Genomic DNA, 18,089 nt, shown 5'->3' with positions numbered 1-18,089 from the left:
AATCATAAAACAGCTTGCTGTTCTGGAGCGCATAATTCAATGTTTTTAACAGGATGTAGTTATTCCAAAATTTTTTTTTTTTGGCAATATTTAAACAGACATGTAGAATAAAGTGATTTTGACAGAAATATCCCAATTTTAAGCTTTATTTTGGTTCCTTTTTCAAACAGAAACTTTTGTAACAAATGATCAGTTCAAGGACTATTGGAAAGTTCAAATTCTGACAATAATGCAGATTTTCACACATTAAATGGTGCATTTTTGCCAAGGCGTTAACGAGAACATACTTTTCAATCATTGGTGGGTCAGAGGGTTAATCACAAACAAAGTCAGAGACCAAAAGCAGACACTGCGGACTTCAGATCACTGAGGTTCAAATCTGCTCATTTGTTCCAGATTTGGTTCAGGTTACAGGTCCGTCGCTTTAATCATTATTCCGCTCAGCCAGTCTAACAATATCTATCAGGGCTTTTGATCCGTCCAGATGCTCATTAATACATATTCATATCCACTCTTTGAAGTGTGAAAAGTTTGAGAGGCAAGGGGACAAATTTGACACTGAATTGTTTTTCAAATCGCTTTGATTTTTGGCTGTAATGACAGCAGTGAAATATTTCATGAGCTTCTGTATTGATTGAGGCAGTGGAGTGTAAAAAGTGGAGTTTGGGCTCCCTGGGGGGCACTGGAGGGAGGTCCTGACTGTCACCAGTTAGATGACTAATTATACTATTATAGTACAAATGACTTCAAGAAATGAAGACAATGTCGAATCACTGACTAAAACCACAGGTCGTAGGTTACGGTCTCAGCATGATTGTCTCCATTCAAACAGTATCCACAATGCAACTCAAGCAGTTAATCAGCAGTGGACAAAATCTGATTAAATGGTGGTTTTGCAGCATGACGTCTGCTGGAGGACTTTGATTAATGCACGATCATAAATTCGAACCATTTAGTCGAAATGAAGAAATATGATCTGCTCGGAATATTTCAGCAGAAGCAGATTTCTTCTTGAGCATTTTTTTTTCTATAGCTAGCTCACCTCCATGATCACACACCCACACACCTGCACACACACACAGATGGAGGGAAGGAGAGACGACAGACTGTGTGAAAGAGGAGTGAGTGGACAGAGGGAGATATGGAAAGAGAGAGGACAGATTGAGTGGGATAAAGACAGACTGTTATTGTGATGGATTGATAAATGAATCACTTGCTGGTTTATTGATTCTCTGACTGGTTTCTTGGTTGGCTGTCTCATCACAAACTGGTTGGATTGGTGTCTGACTGACTGACTGACATACATACATTAGTCCATCTCACAATACTCTCAAACATCCCAACCCTGTCTCAGACCCAAGTCCATTCCTGCCTGCTGTGGTGAAAAATATTTGAAATGGATCACAAATACAGAGTTTGACCCTAACCCTAACCCCATACAGATTCAGGGCATTTATTTACTTATTATAAGTAAGGTAGAAGTTAAACATGTATTTTATGTAGTAAAACAAAAACTAAAAAAATAATTTTTCCAACTGCCCACAAGTGTTACTAATATTTTAAAAAGATGTGATACATATTAAAGATTTGCATTTTGAAAATGTCTACTACTCTATTTTTCCTATTCTCTGGTCCTCTCCTCTCTGCTCTGTGTAAACAGCCTGCTGTTTAGTCAAGGTTTCACAGAATTGTTGTCATGTCAAATATTATTATTTCAGGATTAGATTTTGTCATTTTCCCTGAAGATTGTTTGCCACTCTCATCTGAGGACTGTTGAAAATTTACTTTTTTTTCTCTGTGTGTACAGCTTCTGGCAAGAAGAAATAATGTAATTTTGGCAAAGCCAGCAGGTTGTGGGGTTCAGAGTGTTAAGTAAATTTCTAAAAACAGCTGGGAACTGAAGTTTTTGGCAGATGTTTCTCTAACAAGAGTAAAAAGCCAATTTGTTGGGGACTATTTTCAGCCCTGAACTAATACCCATTTTGTGCATTAGTGCATATTGACAGCAGCGGTTGGTGTACGATGTAAGATTGTCTCAACATAAACTACAGCATGTGTGTTCATCCTAATTAAGGAACATATCCCCCAGTTAGACAACAGATACTGAGATTTTATGACTTATCTTTAGAGTTAATGTAACATATATGTTATTTCTCAATATTTGCATCAGAACAAAACCCATTTCAGAGCTTCACAGCCAGTGAAGAGTGGAGGAAGATGAAGAGAAGGCAAGAAGTGAGAATTTGTCACTGTCTGTTTCTGCTGCAGATACATTTTCACTCTTTGTCTCTGTCTTGTTATGTTCTTTATCTTTTCTCTCATTTTCCTTTTTTAATCAACACTAACTTTGACACACAACTGCCATTGTAAAAGGTATGTGCATATTAAATGCAATTCAGGATATTTTTGCTTTTTTTAAGGACCTGCAAAAACTCATACCCTCAGAGAAGTGCTGAAAAGCCCCTCAAGCTTTACACGATTCAATTTCATTTTTTTTAAAGGTGCAAGGCCCTTCTGATTAAAGTTGAAGAGTTGGAAAGGAGTCTTAAAACGCCTGGTTTTCGGGCACAGATGGTCAGGGCAAGGCAAAGACTGTGATCTAATCTGACAGAGAAAATGAGATAGGCTGAAAGGGACGGAAAGTGGAGGGAGATAATTTAGTAAGAGAGAGGGAGGCACACGCCAAAATTGGAAATTGGTTGAGACAAAACAAGTGGTTAGAGTCAGGAAAAACAAACAGGTATAACCTAGATTAAACCATATGCGGGGATTGAGAGGTGAAGAGCTCACATTTTAAGATTTGTAGGTTAAAAATGAACTGCCACACATAACGCTTCAGCTCAATTGATCCTTTTTTCACATTAGTGGGTATTACTACTCTCTATAATATTGGGAACCTGTTTGCTGAAGCTCTGTGCACATGCTGTCAGGTATAATCTGCACTTTTACTCAACTACAGTGTTTACTTCACAAGTGTGCAGCAAAAAGACGACAATAACAGAATCATAAAACAATACCTCTGGCTGTTGTGGCAGTGGAGATGATTTGGCTCTCAAATGTAATGTTCCTTGGTGTGTGTTTTGTCTGACTGTGTGTGTTTATTGGGATATATAGTATTCTCACATTATCCTTGGAAATATTCAGCCATAATATCTGTTTATTGTCACTGTGAGTATGCTAACAGGAGCTCTGCCTGTGAGTGCATTTAAATATTTGTACACTGTGTGTGTGTGTTCATGTGTTGGGGCTGGATTCCACTGTCATATCAAACTCCGCTCGCATCTATTTTTCACTGTGTTTCAGCGGTTTTTGTTCCAAGCATCCTAAAGGAAAATTTTAACCCCAATCTGTCGTAGCAGATCCAGCACAGGTTTTCCACTGAGAACAGCTTCTGAAGCAGATTTCCTCTGCATGCAGCTGCAGCAGAGCTTCAACAGGCTTACTACAAGCTGTTTGATGTCTTCCTCAGTACCTGACACAACTCTTTGTGTTTATATAATGAAAACGGAAGGTGTTAGGCTCAATTTTCCATCTATTATTTTTAACGTCTGTCTGCGTATTTAGTGCGAGAGAGATGCTTTATTGGTATATGATTATGGAATATTTTTAGGTTCTTGTTCATAGTTTTTGTGATAAATGAGGAAGAATTGTGAGTCTGTTTGGAGTTTGACTTATTTGCACAAAACTGACAACAACAGTCAAACTATAGAAGAAGAACTAAACAGACACGCTGCGAAAATAGTTTTGGTTCTCTTTTTTATGATTCTCTAAAAGGACTTGTTCAAAAGAAGGCTCTGCTCTCAGATTTCAGTCAGTTCAGTAAAAACCACAGTGCTTCTCATTCCAATGATTGGATTTTTGGGGCTGATACAGATATTAGGGAGTAAAAAATTCAGATATCAATATATCAGTTGTTGTAGTTTATATAAAACATTACCATTACATGCTACTTATAACATATAGGCAAAAAAAGGGCTTAATAGTGTGTCAAGTTTGCTGTTTTCATTTGCATTTTATGTTTTGAAATGCCATTTATATTTTGCTACAGTGATTGTACCTTTTTTTCCACATTATATTCTGTAAAAAATAAATTATTGCTGCATATCAGACAACATTTACACAGACATCAGTGCATCTGTCATAGGCCCTTTTAAAATTGATATTTTGGTAATACATGGGTAATACGTGGGTAATATATTGGTATATTTCCCATAAATTAATACATTTTTTAGCAGCCATCCACAGCATTAATCGCATATAGATTTTATTTTCACCAATTAAAAATGGGTAAAACCTTTTTTTCATTATGGACCTGAGCAATGAGTCACTCAGCCCCTCCTTCTCCCTTTCTGTGTTTATCAGACAACAACTGAGACAAGAATTATTTAGCTAGTGCTCCCTGCAGTCCCTCTGTCTCACTCCCTGCTGCGAGGAAACTACTTTGCTAAAAGGAAAGTGGACTGCGGCTCTGCAGATGGACCTTCAGTTAGTGGCTGCAACTCAAATTCAGCCAGCGCTCACAGCAGCAACAGAAAGTTTGCTGATCCAGTCCATGATCCTAGCCCCCAGTGCGTGGGCTTGTGCTGACTGAAGGAGAGTTTCTACAGCCGCTAACTGTAAGTTTGTGTCCCCTCGGTCAACTACCGCCACAAATTCAATCTAATTCTGTTGGAAACACTGCAACAAATCCAATCAGTCCACTTCAATATTTCTGATGCCAAGAAAAAAACCCTGAAAACAACCTTTTTTTCTAGCTTGACAGCATGCAGTATTTGAGATAATCAAACCTGCCTTTTAAAAGATTTATAAACCAAAGGAAGCAATCTGTCAACTGAAGTCTAAACACTGAAATCACCAACACATGGGTAGAAACAGTGATGAACTGGATTGTGAACAGTCCACTGGAAAATGTAACACCACAGAGAAAACCCTGTGTGTAAATGTGTGTTCTTACACATTTTCCATCTATAAACGACTGTGTGTGTGTGAGTGTGTGTGTGTGTGTGTATGCGTGTGTATGTGTGAGTGTTGTGTGTGTCTTTATTCACAAAGTCATAAAATAGGTTAAAAATAGTATGTGTGTGTATGTGCGTGTGTGCGTGTACAGGAACACAGTAGGCTACAGTGCTACAGTAACAGTCAACATCTGTCATGTTAAAGCTCACTTAGCCTAAACATGGAAACTTTTCACTCACTGTGTGTGTGTGTCATATGGAAGCACTTAACATGTTACTAGCACTGTCCTGCACATACACACACACACACACAGAAAGAGGGAAAGAGGGAGAGCAAGACGGGTACTTTTCACATGTGGTTTATTTGTATTTGATTAGGTGAGGGATTCCCCATTTAACCTTTTTTTCCCCTCTCTCCTTCTCTTTCCTTTCTCCAACTCCCCCTCCCCTCCCTCTCTCCCCCTGTGTCTCCCCCTGCCCTCCTCCCTTTCCTTATTTAATTGAATTTTGGAATACAGAAACAGCAGTGAAGACAACTCATCCAATTGTAACTGGAGAAGTAAAACAAGAGCAACCTCTTCACCTTAGCAACACTAACCATCCATCCATCCATCCATCCATCCATTCAGTAGCTTTTAATCCAATTACCTGAAACCAACATCAGCCTCTTCTATTATTCATACTGAGGGGGCTTTCACTGCAAACACATAAGTAACGTAATATCAGCGTGCGCGCGCGCACACACACACACACACACACACACACACACACAGAAATCTCAGGTTCATGGTGGATATGAGAGAGTAGGCTGTGAGTCGAATCCCCAAGGGCTGCAGCCAAATTACACACACACACACAAATATTATACAACACACACACTGACCAAATTCCTTTAAAATAACAACCACCTTAATTTCATTATTGCACAACTGTATTGATTATCTTCATTTCGAAGTAAAGTGGAAGAGAGACAACATGAGAGACGGAGGGAGACTATGCCGCAGTGAAGCAATGCAGCAGCCTGAGCATGCAGCATGTTTGATAAGGGAATGAGTCTGTGTGTGTGTGTGTGTGTGTGCATGTGTGTGTGAGTGTGTGTGTGTGTGTGTGTGTGTGTGTGTGTGTGTGTGTGTGTGTGCGTGTGTGTGTGAGTTTGAGTGTGTGTGTTACAATGCATCTGCTCACAGGCATGTATTAGTGTATGTGTGTGCGTGCGGTGATATAATATTAATGCTCCCTGATGGAGTGTTGCACCAGTTCCACATCAAAGCAGAGCAGAGTGGAAAAACAGCCAGTTACAAGCTTCTTAAACAGCACAACAAAACACTGAAGGGAAGGGCTGTGTGTGTCTGAGTGCGCACGTGTGTGTGTATTATTTATGCCTGTACTGGCAGTGTGTGTCGCGATGGTTCGGAACAAGTGTTTTTAATTTCATACGGCCGACCAAAACTCCCAGTAGTCCCTTTAAAAGCCTAGAAAACCTATGTTCTTAACAATGAGTGATGGGGTCCCACGTGGACATTCAGTAGATACACGTCTTTTCTGTGCAGTTTTTACTGGTTTGTGGGGCAGGTTGTGCCGATCAGGTCGCATACTTCAGAGGGTGCCAAATGCCAAGAGAGTTGGGATTGTTTGCTGATGCTTAGTTCACACAACCAAACTTAAGTCCTGATTTTGTACCCACTGAGTTTTGGGACATCAACACAAAAACTCCAGATCAAATCTACAAACTGGCCTTACCTTGCAAATTAGGAGTCTGTATGCTAAAGCAATTAATAGTATACGACACAGGTAGAGGGGAAACCTAGTGGAGAGGTTGCCTGTAACAGTAGGAACTTTACTGTATGTGTTGTATTTGCATCGTGTGCCAAAATTGTTCCTGCACCCACAGGAAACAGGCTATATATAGTAAAGAAACTGTCTATTTTGTGAAACACTGTGCCAAAGACAGCATGAACAAGCACAACTACAAGAAAAGTTTTGCAGATTGCTTAAACAAAAAATATTCTGTCTCTAAATGGTATTATGTATTTTCCTGTGAATTTTTTCATGCATGTTTTGTCGGAAATTGTTGTCTGGAGAGCACACATTCATCTGGGATTTCACTGGGCGAGAGATCTAGTAATGTGTGACCCCCCTGACGCTGGTCAGTTATGTAGTGTGAAACCACAATGACTGCAATACTCCCTAACACAAGCCAGCAAGTTGTGTAGTGTGAGCCATACAGAGATTTGAGTACTTTGAAAGTCGTGTTGTGTGGACATGGCATTATGTTGCCAGATCATCATCAATTCTTACCAAAGCACACCCACACATTTCTGATGAAGCACAATCTGAATTTTAACAAATCAAAATAATTACTTATGTGCTTGTTTTTCTCTGTGTCCGATTATTTGAATATACAGAAGAAATTTAAAAGAAAAAGAATGTTCAATTTAAAATTTTTGGAACCTTGACCATTGCTGAAGATCAGCAATGCTAATGGTAAAAGTCATACAGATTGTTTCAGAAGGCACTGACAGAACAGCTTCACTGCTTAGGTATGAGGATCCCCTGTTCTGGTAGCTCTTTTTCTAAAACATCCAAGACAGTAAAAAATGTAAGACTGGAGTTCTTGGAATAAACTACAAAGAAGACCTTCTATTTACATCACAGCCCAGGATTTATGAGCATTGAAGTTCATCGCTTTTTATGTCTGCCAATATACAAAAGTATCTTGTGCAATCCAGTGTCTCTCATTCCTGCTGACGTCATTAATATCTGTGAAACTAAACACGAAGCTGTGAACCAAGTGAAACTCCTCACATCACTAGAATGATGTGCTCCACTTACACTGACAGGGTGTCTGTATACTGTACGCATCAGGACCAGTCTAAGATTTCACTATAACGATTTGCTCCATTTACTATGACTCTCTGTTTGGGTATATGCACATACACTTATCAGTGTGTGTGTGTGTGTGTGTATGTGTGTGTGTGTGTGTGTGTGTGTGTGGACTAGTGAGGCAGGTTGTTCTGCAGTGAGAGCCTGAAGTCATGGAAAATATGCAGCTAGTTTACACTGCTTCTCTAAACAATGAGAAACTGACAGAAAGTGAGTGAGACATACATGGGGAGTGAGTGTGCGAGTGTGTGTGGGAGAGGGAGCGAGAGAAAGAGAGAGAACGTGTGTATGAAGTGCTAAAGGAAAAAAAACCTGTGAGTCAGAGGAAGAGAAGGAGAAAGGAGAATGATGAAGAGGAAAACATCTTTTTATCGGCTCCGTCTGCCCTTCCTTGGCTGGAAAATCATATTTCCGTTTCTGTGTGTGTGCGTGTGTGTGTGTGGCCTGTGTTAGTCAGCAGAAAGCCCATGAAAAGAGCACAAGTTGTGTTTTAACATTTCCACACGTGCAGCAGCCCGTGTAAGACTCTGTAAAGCAAGCATCTTGGCGGTTTACTACCGCAAAGGTCATTTTCAACACTTTCATGTCAGTGAGTCACAACATCAGTAACAGCTGAAACACACACAGCCATCACAACAATACACATGACCGCAATGATGACATGAAGCAAAGAGCTTACGACTTTGCAAAAATGCATGATTTGTAACAAAAAGTCAGCAACAAACAAGTATTCCATCAAAGATACAGCGACCAAACAGAGAAAACATTGTTTGATATTGAAAAATCAACATCTCTTTTGATTCAAAGACTACTTAAAACTAATTTCAGAATGAAAGTAAATGATCCCATCATGTGTAAAAGTCACTCTCAGTCGGAGGACGAGCAGAGCCATCCATAAATTCTCCAAACACACACACACACACACACACACACACAGACACACACACACACACACACACACACACACAAACATTGATACAACCCAGATTACAAAAAGTTGGAAAGTGCTTTTACACATATTCGATTGAAAAATGTGCAAAGACGGTATATTTTACGTTCAAACGGCTAAAAATATACACTCTGAATTAAGTATCTGACGCGTTCTGCTTTATTTAAGTTTTCCACAGCATACCAACTTCTTAGGTATTTGGGTCATGCAAAAACCAATATGCAATATCATTGAGATTGAAAACACTCACAAATAGAAAAGATCAGATATAATTTTAGATATAATTTTCCCTGTTTAAAGTCCAATTTTTGTTGTCCCATCCACCCGGCCTCCTCCCTCTTTAGGCTTTGTGGCTCTAAAACAACAGCACACTGTTTTCCTATTTGCTCCCGACAGACAGGAGTTGTAATCCCTTTGGCTGCCACAGGGCTTCCTCACCTGAACACAAACAAATGTCACTTTTTTTGGAGATTGTCTTAAGTAACTGATGCTGTGGTTTTTAATGGGAGGAGACTCTCATACAAGCACACACATACAGTAAATGGACACAAAAACACACTTGAGACACACACCAACCAGCAAACTGCTCATCTACTCCAACAAGAGCTTCAGTTTCTCAAGTAATTGATTTCAAGGTTTAAACTGCAAATAGAGAGAATACATTCTCCATCTTGCTCCTTTTCTTCTCCTATCTGAAGGACCCATCTGGGGCCGTCCAACCCAGCTGCCTGTCTGCATGAACAGCCCTCACTGACAACAGCTGACAATCATCCTGCCAGGCTATTGGCCAATTAGGACAGGGTTGCCATGGTTCCCGGCACACACTCATGCTCTCACTTCGCACCTCCGACGGTGTCCGCCTACTCACGGCATGGAGAGAGATGCAAGGAATGATAGATTGAAAGAGGTGGGAAAAAAAGCAATGGAACACTTTGAACAAACCTGCAAATTGAACTTGATTTCTGCATTAAAAAGAAATCAAATCGGTAGTGAGGAGTACAGGCTGGATTTTTGTGCCTTCACTACAACAATATGTGCAAAAAGAGAAAGAGTGGAATGTTTTTTATTTATTATTTATTAGATGTTATTTTCAAGTGCATGTTCCAACAAGATTGCTTAAAGAAATCAGACTCCTAACTAGTTTTTCTTGGAATGGTCACAAGCAAGAGGAACAGATACTGTCGCTGGTATCTCCAATTTGGCCAAGTTTGGGCAAGTTTTACTTTTGAATGATTCCATGATGGCATGTCTGTTGAGAGCTCAACCCATGCCAAATCCCATAGAGGAAAAGGCTGTTTTTCTTAGCTCTGAAATAATTAGATTTTTTTTTCCTAACAGCAACGACACTAACTATCTTAAATGTCCAATATTTGAACAATAAGCAAGAGAAGAAAAACACATAATGGAGTACAGTTCATTATTTTCGTTTTTCTAGTATCGTAAATAAAATGTTTTGAAAAATAAATGTGCAGTTGCCTTTGAAGGCCATCTATTGTTTTAAATCACCACTGTCTAATTCTGTTATTGTATTGAACTGTGAAGGTATTGTATGACAACAATTGATGGATAAATGTAACCCGAGTCAGACAGACAGAAAAAAAGCTTCTGCATCTTAAACTGATTTGACACAAATAGGCACCCACACACACACACACTCACACACACACACACACACACACGCACTGCAGAGCATGTACACAATCCTGCAGCTAATGTTTGATTGTATCTGCAAGTGTTCAAACACTGAACACACGCACACACACACACACACACATATTGCCTTCCCACATAAAAATGCTGCCTTGAAGTAACAATCAATAAAGTAGTTTTTAAATTCCTCAGTTTCTCAAAGGGAGAGAAGCCGAGGAATGTAGCTTGTATGACAGTTGTTCCGATTTCTCGCTCATCCAATCTTTGCTCAGCATGGAGGAGGGAGATGAAGGCAAGATATTCAAGAAAGGGAAGAGAAAGATGGGAACAGGAAGCAAGGTTTGGAGGTAAAAAGGAAGAAGTAGAGAACGAGAACAGAGGGCGAGAGAGAGCAGAATCAACATTTATTTGAAGCTTTCAAAAAAAGGCTGCAGGGAATGCAGAGAAATACTCACAGTGCTAAGGATTGGAGGAGAGGATGCACAGAAAGAACAGAAGAGAGGAAGAGAGAGAAGAAAGATTAGAATTAGCAACAAAAAAGAGAGAGAAGGTGGGATAGCGATGTTAGGATCTGAAGTTATTTGAGGAATTGAAAGAACGCAGGAGGAAAGGAAAAAGAAAATGGAGTTTAAGATGTAAGAGCAGAAGATGGGAGGAAGAGAGGAAAGATTGGATGGAAAGAAAGCAAGGGAATACAATAGAGGACTGGAAGAATGAGGTGAAATATAAGCAGTGAAAGAAATAAAAGAGTCAAACTAAGTGATAAAAATGAGTTTATAGGCTATAAGAAAGACATGATGAAGCCAGAGAACAAGAGATGACAGCTTGATCAGACAAAGGTAAATGGGCAGACAAGAACTGGAGGATACAGGGAGTGAAATAAGAAACAAGGGAAGACAGAGAGAGAGAGAGAGAGAGAAACAGGACAGTATTGAGCCAACAGAGGTGCAGAGGGAAAGAGTGAGGGATCAGAGAGAGATCCAAGCCAACAGAAAAGCAGGATCGATGGAAGGAGGGGAAAATGAATAGATGGAGGGAAAATAGAAAAAGACAGTGGATGAATTATTTGAAGCCCCGAGGAAAAGAGGGAGCGAGCAGTAGGTAGCATACAGGAAATTAAAAGAGGGGAAAAGAAGACGAAGAAGGGAAAAAGATAAGACCTACGATATCAAAGATGAAGAGGGAGAAACAGAGAGAGGGAGCGGGAGCAAAGCATGTGGAGATCAATAGTGATTAAGTTGGGGGAGAGCAAAGACGGAATCCTGAGTGTATAAGCTGAGACATACATCAGTGGAAGACACCATCTTAACACTGCCAGCGGGGATCACACACTCACTATTTTAGAGATAGCCATCAGCTCAGTGGAGACATGCAATGGTAAAAGTCACTTAATCAGCCAATGCAACAGTCATGGCTGTCCGAGTGGTATCGTCCTTTTTAAAAATAATTTGCAGCCAGAAAGCAAACAAGTGTACCGATTCATTTGATTTCTCTTGATATATGTCTTGCTGTGCATTCTCTTAATTACTCTAACAGGAAGATATTGATTAAGAAAAAGGGGTTACAATAGAAAATTACCCCCAGGGTCCCAAAGCATCAGGAGCCACAGAAGCTACATGTTCACTGAATATCAATGGTAATTTAATTACTAGAAAATTGATCAGGGACTTTAACTATCAGAAGGACAATATGGACCGAGCTGGGCCCTGCAGTAAATCTTTCAAAGCCCTTTCAAAATCTAGCTTTAGGGCTTTTATTATTTTGGCTCATATTACTAAATAAAACTCAAACCCAAGAGATGTTTTTGAACAAGAATGCCCATAATCTGATAATCTGCCATGCACCGCAGCAGCTCAGGGTTCCCTTGGTTTGGTTTATTGATAATATCCTGACATGCAGTATTTATAATATCCAACATATTACATTCATTGTTATCCTTGGTGCTTTGACTGCCTGCTCCATAGTCAAAACCGTGGCGTTAGTAATCTTTAGGTGACAACAAAGGCTCTACATCCATCTAGTCTTCTCTTCAAAAATACATACAAAACGGCTGATATGAGGATCAGCTCAGACGTTAAGTCATCTTTTTGTTTTCCTGCTTTCTGAGTATGAAAAGCTGCTGGCTACCATATTTATCTGCTTCACTCTGTTCCATTTTACACACAAACACTTTTTGAAATATAAAAAGGTAGAAAAATGAGTCTTTAACTCCTTTCTTCATGTAACGCATCAACCAACAGAGCCCTCAAACCTCAGTATCAACTACTCCAACTTGTTTTTAGTATGACCTCCAATGTTGCTGAGCTCTAAAGTGCACATACTAAAAGTTACTCTGGGTAAGAAAAGCTTAACTGTAACTGTGAAACAGCTCATAGCGCTTTCATCAGTGCATGTGACGGGAACAAAGCTCAGCATTGTGGACAGTTCAACTGATCAAAGCAATACAAATCACTCTAATAGACACAACTGCAGCTGTTTTGAACACTAATTTCGTCACGGATATTACTGTCAAAAAAGGGGGTGTCTTGCAGTCTTCTTGATATTTTCTTCATCTGACTGTATGTGAGATTGAGGCCAGAAACTGCAGGCAATATGTAGCAGGAGGGGACTGGGATTAAATCTGTATTCTAGAGATGAAAGAGGTAGCAAATGTGAGTGTGATTTACAAAGACAGAATAAGGAGGTAATGATGAATGACTTCATTCTAAAGATGATGCCATACCCTTGAAAATTTTCACATATATGCTGTATACATCCCTTCAGAAATGCACCTTCTGCAACATTCATTACACACTACAGATCCAACAGATCTCTATCTGGGCCATCAATCATTTAAACCGGGAACCAGTGGCACATTTTTAAGACGGATGTGTCAATATGAGAGTGCAGCTCAGGATGCAACAATGGTCCGTGCAGTATTTGGTATATGTTGTTCCATTTTACAAAGGTAGGAAGAAAAAAAAAGAAATCTTTCAAGTCTTTTTGAAAACATGAATCACCTCATTAGGGCTTCTAGTTGAAAGGAGGTTAATCAAACAGCCCGCTCATGTGTCTGTCAAACTGGTCTAAAATAGAGGCTGTTACGCACCAATCATGGACCTAATTGGACATGGTGTGATTCGAGATGTACACACACACACACACACACACACACACACACACACACACTAATATGCACGTACACTTATCTATTAAAAAAACTACCCGGCAATCAAGAAGTTGTAACCATTTATCCGAGTGTTCTGCTTTCTAAAAGTAGCTTTAACCTCATTTTACTTACACACACTCTCTCTCTCTGGATCTCTCACCATCTCTCTCTCTCTCTCTCTCTCTCTCTCTCACACACACACACACACACACACACACACACACACACACACACACACACACACACACACAAGACAGTTGATCTAGTATGTGGCTAATTGGTTCTACATTGATTGCTCTGATTTGTCACTAAATTAAACCATCTAGTTTCCAGTGATTAGAGCAGCTGCATGGTCATTCGTCACGCTTAACCACACATGTACACACTCACATGTGTCCTAAAACTGTAGAATACGTTTAAAATCAGGAATTACTCTACACTGAAAAACATTTGTGTAAATTTACAATTAATAACTGGCAACAGCTTCACCTGAAAATTACTGTTTTTTTGTTTATTCCTGTATTTTAAAAATGTGTTACTTGAAATACATTTGCAGTATCTTACTGTAATTTTGTCAGTAAATCACTATTTATTTTTTACCAGAATGACTCACTGCCTCATCACAGCAACATTCTACTCATTTTTTTAAAAATGCGACTGAAACTACTGTGTATCTCAGCAGCATTTACCCAGAGTGCACTGTGGCTGTGGGACATGTGTGACAAGTCAGATGCACAGTTGATGCTGGAGGCACAGATTCACAAAAACTCCAACTTCAACATACTCTCTATATTAACCACACACAAACCGGTATAAACCCTTGAGCCTCCAAACCTCTCCCCAGATCAACACACACTCACACACTCTCTCTCACACACTCTCTCTCTCACACACACACACACACACACACACACACACACACACACACACACAGACACTCTCACACACACAGACACTTACACACCACCGTGGATATGAATTATGAATTTGCAGAGTGGCAGATGAATAAAAGATGACAGCGGAGGCGGTGTGGAGGGACCTGCACTGTCATACGTTACTAAAATCAAACCTTAGCCGGGATTTCCTCTTTTCTCTCCGTGTTTATGGGGAAGTGTCAGAGCGCAGCCAGGCTAGTTTCCTCTGAGGACTCTCAGTCTATCTTTAGTCTCCAGCCCTCTGCTCCGGTCTGCTCGGCTGTCAGGTAGCAGAGCTGCACGTCCAGCTGATCTGAAGAATCTCACAATGCCTTAAGGCTAGTTGTCGCAACATTTTTTTTTTTCTCGACTGCAAGACTTGTGTGCAATCATACAGACTATTTCATCAGTTTGAACTACTGTGGAAAAACTGTTGACAATAATTAATTTAGTCTGTTTTTATGTCTTCATTTTAAAATCAACAGTTCCAAAATTTGCATAACCCACCTATTCACTTCCTAAAGGTAGATCTATATACTCCCATGTCTGTCTGTTTAATATGAAGCTGGTGCCAGCAGCCAGTTTGCACTTTAATTAACACTAAACATCTCATTTGTTTACTTGTACAGTGTTTTAACAATAAGTTGCACTTTTACAGGTGTACCGATGTGCCAGACTCTATGTCTTGCCAAGCGCATTGACTTCCTCTGCTGGTCGGCTGGCAACCTCACAAAGACGACAAACACAGACAGAACAAACACAATGTTCACCAGTGAGCTTTAGAGGTGCTGGGGGGTTGATTTAATTACTTTAGGAAGGAACCAGTTTAGCTGTTTCTTCCTGTTTCCAGTTTTTATGCTAAGCTAAACTAACCGACCGCTGGCTTCAGCTTCATGTTTGATGGCCTTATATGAGAGCTGATTTGATTTATCTCAAGAAAACAAAAGCGTGTATTTTGCAAAATGTTCAACTCTTCTTTTAGGCAAAAAATCTGTACTTTGTATAGTATGTTTTGAAGTGTATCGTGTTAGTTTTGCAGGCTACTAAAGTCAAGTGAATTTAAATATTACCCTCGCCATCATCAGTAGCTTGGGTATTTAACCCTGAAAACACCTGCATATTACTACTTCATGATGTGAAGACATAAAAATGAAGCAACGTTGAGTCTTGCCATCAGCTTCCCTCTAAAGTTCTGGCTTGAAACTCCATACCAGATTTTTTTGTTTTATGATATTCGGCCAAGTTAAACTAGAGATATTGTCAAATATATTTAGTATAAAATATTGAACTAGTTATCATCCTCATTTCACCTGTTATATGTATTTTTTGCAACCTGTATTCATATTTGCAATATTTTAAATTCTGTGTTTTGAAACATAATTTTCAAGATCAGATTTTATGTTTTCCTTTGTTTCTTTTGGGTTCAACATTTTGATCAAGTAAGTCAAAGTTAAAAATGAATTATCAGGACAAATCCGTGAGGTAACGCTGAAAAAACTGATACCAACATGGCCTGGTGAAGATTTTTAACAGATTTTTTAAAGGACATAATAGCCCAAGATTTCAGAGGGTTAAAAATTGTGGGTTTGTGCAAGATGCCCAGTGTCCAACTAGTGATGGTTCACTGTAGCCAATCAGTGGTCTGCAGTCTTTGAACTCCCCCTTCTAGTATTAGATCAGCTTGCTTGGAAGCTCAACCAAAATGGAACTAAAAAAATACCTGGTACCAAGTGCCATCCACAACTTTTGCTGATGGAAAACCAGAAAAGAGGGAGTCCAGTCCAGTCCTATTCATATGTCATAAGAAAATGTTATTATTATAATATTATTTACAATACAAACCAGACACAAATAGTTATAGAAACTTGGATTGTGGAAAAGCCTTCCAACAATACCTTGTGGTAGCTATTGTTAAAGACCTTCTGAGCTTCTCAAAGATTGCTCAAGGTGAGTTTAAAAAAAACAAAAAAACCCAGTGTGACAAAACACTGCGTCAAAAACACCTGGTCCAAGCAGCATTTCACCAGAGTCACAGTAACACAGCAGATTCTGAGCTTACAGTCTTAATGTTGCCAGTTGCGTCGGATCAGAGCGTAATCCCGCACAACCTCGCTGACTCGGTTACGTCAGAAAAAATAACGTGTTGACAAAAAACAACAGATTCTTTATTCCCAGGCTGTTTGTGGATGCAGGAGAAGATTAAGAGAAATCACATCTGGCTGACAGAGAGAGATAAAGAGTGAAGGTGAAGGAAGGAAAAAAAGATAATACAAAGATTACATCACAGAGAGAGAGAGAGACAGAGAGAGAGACGAAAATTACTAATAAAACAAATCATTCACTGCTATTTTATATGGGCGAGTTTCTCCTCTCTGCAACCATGGCCATTGAAACCAACATTTGAGCCAACAAGAAAATGTATGAACCAACAGAGTGACAGGAGAAAAGATGAATAAAAATTGAGGGAAATGCTGAGAGAGGATCAGGTTGACAGACTGTCTTACTGTTTTTATGTATGTGTGTTTGAGTCTGATGGACCCATCTGGTCCACAGAGAAAAGCTCCGGGCTTTTCTGAGTTTTAATGATCAACCACAGGACACTCTGACCCTAAATACATCCATTCCAGCTCTCACAGTTCAGATCAGGCCAACAAATATGAACCTGTAGGGCAAAGCTTGTTATTAATTTAATGCCCTCAACATACTGAATGATGTGTCTACTGACATAGGGATCATTTCTTTATAGTGTATAAACAGTGCTATAATGATATATTCTTACTAAGTATTCATTGTTAAAATGTTTTAATGGCTGGATGTATGTGGAGAGCAGCCCTTCAGTGGGTCCTGGGAGCACATTACTGACTGCACTAATGTACATTTATTATGCACAGACAATTAAACGTTCATAGCCGAGCGAATAACTGAATTCATTTGAATTAATAAACGTCTTAATGTGTGGAACACTGAGTAGGTAGAGGGATACTGGATAAATAGCACAATGAATACATAAATACATATTGAATTAACTAAAAATAACTAAAATTAGGAAATTAATAAATGATTGAATCAATCATGGAATGACAGATTTAACACATGAAGTAATATCAACATACTGAAAGAATCAATGAATTATCAGACAATAAACTACTGAAAGAATGAATGAATGAATGAATGAATGAATGAATGAATGAATAGTGAGAGAATAAAATGATAAGAGTGCTAATAAATGGAAGTGCTAAGGGGAGAAAATATTGCAAATATGAGGGATTTGATGTGATTGAATGTATATGAACAACTAAATAACTTACCTGCCTCAATACATTTTGAATGGATCTTGAAATTAATGAGTGAATGAAAGTAAATGAATGTGTGTGTGTGTGTGTGTGTGTGTGTGTGTGTGTGTGTGTGTGTGTGTGTGTGTGAAATGAAGACTGACACACACACACACACACACCAGTGTTGTTTTTGACAACCATCTTAGATTTAGTCTTAGTCTTAGTCTTTTGGACTAAAATGCTTATTAGTTTTAGTCAAATTTTAGTCACTTCTATATGTGATAGTTTTAGTCCAGTTTTAGTCGACGAAAAGTC

At 39.2% G+C, this 18,089-nt stretch overlaps 1 protein-coding gene across 2 annotated transcripts in view; it reads right to left on the bottom strand.

Moving 5' to 3' along the window:
- The window catches only part of slc8a1b (solute carrier family 8 member 1b), a 150,234-nt gene that overhangs the window by 74,459 nt on the left and 57,686 nt on the right, over window positions 1-18,089 (bottom strand). The window lies entirely within an intron of this gene.

Source organism: Centropristis striata, chromosome 20 (genome assembly GCF_030273125.1).
Source record: "Centropristis striata isolate RG_2023a ecotype Rhode Island chromosome 20, C.striata_1.0, whole genome shotgun sequence".
In the NCBI taxonomy this organism is placed as follows: domain Eukaryota; kingdom Metazoa; phylum Chordata; class Actinopteri; order Perciformes; family Serranidae; genus Centropristis; species Centropristis striata.
Note: the sequence above shows the minus strand (reverse complement) of the source record. Positions and strands in the feature narration are given on the sequence as shown.